Here is a 6,000-nt window from a genome sequence, read left to right as displayed (position 1 = left end):
AGAGAAAGCTGATCAGAAGGACTACGTGGCCTAATGGATAAGGCGTCTGACTTCGGATCAGGAGATTAAGGGTTCAAGTCCCTTCGTGGTTGTGTTCCTTTAAAAGTTACATGATTATATGTCTCTCTTTGACTACATTCCTCTTATGAACAATTATTATTCACGATGAATGGATGGACAAGTATACACAGCAGCAACATAGTCCGGAGACTTTCAACTACAGGTCTACTGGCAGAAGGGCATCAGAGATTGCTTCGGACTCAAGGACGTAGAGGAAGAAGATCGGAAGGACTATGTGGCCTCATGGGTAAGGCGTCTGACTTCGGATCAGAAGCTTGAGGGTTCAAGTCCCTTTGTGGTTGTGTTCCTTTAAAAGTTACCTACCTCTCTTCAACTACATTCATTTGATAAACAATTATTATTCAGGACAAGTATACACAGCAGCAACACAGTCCAAAAGACTGGCAACAACACAGTCCAAAAGACTTTCAACAGAAAGACTAGTGGCAGAACGGCATCAGAGATTGCTACGGACTCAAGAACGTAGAGGAAGAAGATCAGAAGGACTACGTGGCCTAATAGATAAGGCGTCTGACTTCGGATCAGAAGATTAAGGGTTTGATCAGAAGATACAGAGCAGCAACAGAAGGGCATCAGAGATTGCTACGAAATCGAGGATTCCTTTTATGAACAATTATTATTCACGGCAAGTATACACAGCAGCAACACAGTCCGAAAGACTAGCAGCAACACAGTCCGAAAGACTAGCAACAACACAGTCCGAAAGACTTTCAACAGAAAGACAATTGGCAGAATGGCATCAGAGGTTGCTACGGACTCCAGAACGTAGAGGAAGAACAAAAGAAGGACTTCGTGGCCTAATGGATAAAGCGTCTGACTTCGGATCAAAAGATTAAGGGTTCGAGTCCCTTCGTGGTTGTTTTTCCCTAAAGGTTGCATGATTTCATATCTCTCTTTGACTCCATTGCTTTAATGAACAATTTTTAGTATACACAGCAGCAACACAGTCCAAAAGACTTTCAACAAAAGGACTACTGGCAGAACGGCATCAGAGATTGCTACGGACTCAAGGACGTAGAAGAATGTGATCAGTAGGACTATGTGGTCTAATGGATAAGGCGTCAGACTTCGAATCAGTAGATAAAGGGTTCGAGTTCCTATGTGGTTGTGTTCTTTTAAAAGTTCCATACCTCTCTTCAACTACATTCCTTTTATGAACAATTATTATTCAGGACAAGTATACACAGCAGCAACACAGTTGAAAAGACTTTCAATAGATGGACTACTGGCAGAACGGCAGCAGAGATTGCTACGAAATCGAGGATGTAGAGAAAGCTGATCAGACGGACTACGTGGCCTAATGGATACGGCGTCTGACTTCGGATCAGAAGATTAAGGGTTCAAGTCCCTTTGTGGTTGTGTTCATTTAAAAGTTACATGATTACATACCTCTCTTTGACGACATTGCTTCTGTGAACAATTATTATTCAGGATGAATGGATGGACAAGTATACACAGCAGCAACATAGTCCGGAGACTTTCAACTACAGGTCTACTGGCAGAAGGGCATCAGAGATTGCTTCGCACTCAAGGACGTAGAGGAAGAAGATCGGAAGGACTATGTGACCTAATGGATAAGGCGTCTGACTACGGATCAGAAGCTTGAGGGTTCAAGTCCCTTTTGTGGTTGTGTTCCTTTAAAAGTTACCTACCTCTACCTTCATTTTATAAACAATTATTCACGACAAGTATACACAGCAGCAACACAGTCCGAAAGACTAGCAACAACACAGTCCAAAAGACTTTCAACAAAAGGACTACTGGCAGAAGGGCATCAGAGATTGCTACGGACTCGAGGACGTAGATGAATTTGATCAGTAAGACTACGTGGCCTAATGGATAAGGCGTCTGACTTCGCATCAGAAGATTAAGGGTTCGTGGTTGTGTTCCATTGAAAGTTACATGATTATATGTCTCTCTTTGACTACACTCCTCTTATGAACAATTATTATTCACAGCAGAAACATAGTCCGGAGACTTTCAACTACAGGTCGACTGGCAGAAGGGCATCAGAGATTGCTTCGGACTCAAGGACGTAGAGGAAGAAGATCGGAAGGACTATGTGGCCTAATGGATAAGGCGTCTGACTTCGGATCAGAAACTTGAGGGTTCAAGTCCCTTTGTGGCTATGTTCCTTTAAAAGTTACCTACCTCTCTTCGACTACATTCATTTTATAAACAATTATTATTCACGACAAGTATACACAGCAGCAACACAGTCCGAAAGACTAGCAACAACACGGTCCAAAAGACTTTCAACAGAAAGACTACTGGCAGAACGGCAGCAGAGATTGCTACGGACTCAAGAACGTAGAGGAAGAACATAAGTAGGACTACGTGGCCTAATAGATAAGGCGTCTGACTTCGGATCAGAAGATTAAGGGTTTGAGTCCCTTCGTGGTTGTTTTTCCCTAAAGGTTGCATGATTTCATATCTTTCTTTGACTACATTACTTCAATCAACAATTTTTATTCACGACAAGTATACACAGCAGCAACACGGTCCAAAAGACTTTCGACAAAAGGACTACTGGCAGAACGGCATCAGAGATTGCTACGGACTCAAGGACGTAGAAGAATGTGATCAGTAGGGCTATGTGGTCTAATGGATAAGACGTCTGACTTCAAGTCAGTAGATAAAGGGTTTGAGTCCCTTCGTGGTTGTGGTCCTCTAAAAGCTCCATACCTCTCTTCAACTACATTCCTTTTATGAACAATTATTATTCAGGACAAGTATACACAGCAGCAACACAGTCCAAAAGACTTTCAATAGAAGGACTACTGGCAGAACGGCATCAGAGATTGCTACGAAATCGAGGATGTAGAGAAAGCTGATCAGAAGGACTACGTGGCCTAATGGATAAGGCGTCTGACTTCGGATCAGAAGATTAAGGGTTCAAGTCCCTTCGTGGTTGTGTTCCTTTAAAAGTTACATGATTACATACCTCTCTTTGACGACATTGCTTTTGTGAACAATTATTATTCACGATGAATGGATGGACAAGTATACACAGCAGCAACAGAAGGGCATCAGAGATTGCTACGAAATCGAGGATTCCTTTTATGAACAATTATTATACACAGCAACACAGTCCAAAAGACTAGCAACAACACAGTCCAAAAGACTTTCAACAGAAAGACTACTGGCAGAACGGCATCAGAGATTGCTACGGACTCAAGAACGTAGAGGAAGGACATCAGAAGGACTACGTGGCCTAATGGATAAGGCGTCTGACTTCGGATCAGAAGATTAAGGGTTCGAGTCCCTTCGTGGTTGTTTTTCCCTAAAGGTTGCATGATTTCATATCTCTCTTTGACTACATTGCTTTAATGAACAATTTTTATTCAGGACAAGTATACACAGCAGCAACACAGTCCAAAAGACTAGCAACACAGTCCAAAAGACTTTCAACAGAAAGACTACTGGCAGAACGGCATCAGAGATTGCTACGGACTCAAGAACGTAGAGGAGGAACATCAGAAGGACTATGTGGCCTAATAGATAAGGCGTCTGACTTCGGATCAGAAGATTAAGGGTTTGATCAGAAGATACACAGCAGCAACAGAAGGGCATCAGAGATTGCTACGAAATCGAGGATTCCTTTTATGGACAATTATTATTCAGGACAAGTATACACAGCAGCAACACAGTCCGAAAGACTAGCAACAACACAGTCCAAAAGACTTTCAACAGAAAGACTACTGGCAGAACGGCATCAGAGATTCCTACGGACTCAAGAACGTAGAGGAAGGACATCAGAAGGACTACGTGGCCTAATGGATAAGGCGTCTGACTTCGGATCAGAAGATTAAGGGTTCGAGTCCCTTCGTGGTTGTTTTTCCCGAAAGGTTGCATGATTTCATATCTCTCTTTGACTACATTACTTTAATGAACAATTTTTATTCAGGACAAGTATACACAGCAGCAACACAGTCCAGAAGACTTTCAACAAAAGGACTACTGGCAGAACGGCATCAGAGATTGCTACGAAATCGAGGATGTAGAGAAAGCTGATCAGAAGGACTACGTGGCCTAATGGATAAGGCGTCTGACTTCGGATCAGAAGATTAAGGGTTCAAGTCCCTCCGTGGTTGTGTTCCTTTAAAATTTACATGATTACATACCTCTCTTTGACTACATTGCTTTTGTGAACAATTATTATTCACGATGAATGGATGGACAAGTATACACAGCAGCAACAGAAGGGCATCAGAGATTGCTACGAAATCGAGGATTCCTTTTATGAACAATTATTATTCAGGACAAGTATACACAGCAGCAACACAGTCCGAAAGACTAGCAACAGAAAGACTACTGGCAGAACGGCATCAGAGATTGCTACGGACTCAAGAACGTAGAGGAAGAACATCAGAAGGACTACGTGGCCTAATGGATAAGGCGTCTGACTTCGGATCAGAAGATTAAGGGTTCGAGTCCCTTCGTGGTTGTTTTTCCCTAAAGGTTGCATGATTTCATATCTCTCTTTGACTACATTGCTTTAATGAACAATTTTTATTCAGGACAAGTATACACAGCAGCAACACAGTCCAAAAGACTTTCAACAAAAGGACTACTGGCAGAACGGCATCAGAGATTGCTACGGACTCAAGGACGTAGAAGAATGTGGTCAGTAGGACTATGTGGTCTAATGGATAAGGCGTCAGACTTCAAATCAGTATATAAAGGGTTAGATTATTGGAATTGCCCATTCATTCCCATATATTCCCATTCATTCCCATTAATTCACATATATTCACATTCTTTCCCATTCATTCCCATATATTCCCAATAATTCACATATATTCCCATTCATTCCCATATATTCCCATTAATTCACATATATTCCCATTCATTCCTATATATTCCCTTTCATTCCCATTAATTCCCATTAATTCCTATATATTCCCATTAATTCACATATATTCCCATTCATTCCCATATATTCCCATTAATTCCCATATATTCCCATTCATTCCTATATATTCCCTTTCATTCCCATTAATTCCCATATATTCCCATTAATTCCTATATATTCCCATTCATTCCCATATATTCCCATTCATTCCCATATATTCCCATTAATTCCTATATATTCACATATATTCCCCTTCATTCCCATATGTTCCCATTCATTCCCATTAATTCACATATATTCCCATATATTCCCATTAATTCACATATATTCCCATTCATTCCTATATATTCCCTTTTATTCCCATTAATTCCCATATATTCCCATTAATTCCTATATATTCCCATTAATTCACATATATTCCCATTCATTCCCATATATTCCCATATATTCCCATTCATTCCTATATATTCCCTTTCATTCCCATTAATTCCCATATATTCCCATTAATTCCTATATATTCCCATTAATTCACATATATTCCCATTCATTCCCATATATTCCCATTAATTCACATATATTTCCATTCATTCCCATATATTCCCTTTCATTCCCATTAATTCCCATATACTCCCATTAATTCCTATATATTCCCATTAATTCACATATATTCCCATTCATTCCCATAAATTCCCATTCATTCCAGTAATTACCATATATTCCCATTCATTCCCATATATTCCCATTAATTCCCACATATTCCCCATAATTCCAATATATTCCCATGAATTCCCATATATTCCCATTAATTCCCATAAATTCCCATTAATTCCATGAATTCCCATATATTCCCATTCATTCCAATATATTCCCATCAATTCCAATATATTCCCATTCATTGCTATATATTCCCATTAATTCCAATATATTTCCATTAATTCCCATTAAGTCCAATATATTTCCATTAATTCCCATATATTCTCATTAATTCCCATTAATTCCCATATATTCCCATTAATTCCAATATATTCCCATTAATTCCCATTGATTCCCATATATTCCCATTA

General features: G+C 39.8%; 1 protein-coding gene and 6 non-coding genes across 7 annotated transcripts in view; 6 read left to right on the top strand and 1 right to left on the bottom strand.

Moving 5' to 3' along the window:
• Positions 1-6,000, bottom strand: part of pou6f1 (POU class 6 homeobox 1) — an 83,670-nt gene that overhangs the window by 960 nt on the left and 76,710 nt on the right. The window lies entirely within an intron of this gene.
• trnar-ucg (transfer RNA arginine (anticodon UCG)) lies at positions 20-92 on the top strand. Its single transcript has one exon. It is a non-coding gene; the product is annotated as a tRNA-Arg (tRNA).
• trnar-ucg (transfer RNA arginine (anticodon UCG)) lies at positions 2,923-2,995 on the top strand. Its single transcript has one exon. It is a non-coding gene; the product is annotated as a tRNA-Arg (tRNA).
• Positions 3,285-3,357, top strand: trnar-ucg (transfer RNA arginine (anticodon UCG)). Its single transcript has one exon. It is a non-coding gene; the product is annotated as a tRNA-Arg (tRNA).
• Positions 3,844-3,916, top strand: trnar-ucg (transfer RNA arginine (anticodon UCG)). Its single transcript has one exon. It is a non-coding gene; the product is annotated as a tRNA-Arg (tRNA).
• On the top strand, positions 4,103-4,175 carry trnar-ucg (transfer RNA arginine (anticodon UCG)). The gene has a single exon. It is a non-coding gene; the product is annotated as a tRNA-Arg (tRNA).
• trnar-ucg (transfer RNA arginine (anticodon UCG)) lies at positions 4,457-4,529 on the top strand. The gene has a single exon. It is a non-coding gene; the product is annotated as a tRNA-Arg (tRNA).

This window comes from Nerophis lumbriciformis, linkage group LG01 (assembly GCF_033978685.3).
Source record: "Nerophis lumbriciformis linkage group LG01, RoL_Nlum_v2.1, whole genome shotgun sequence".
In the NCBI taxonomy this organism is placed as follows: Eukaryota; Metazoa; Chordata; class Actinopteri; order Syngnathiformes; family Syngnathidae; genus Nerophis; species Nerophis lumbriciformis.
The sequence above is the reverse complement of the archived record's forward strand: the minus strand, read 5'-3'. Positions and strand labels throughout refer to the sequence as shown.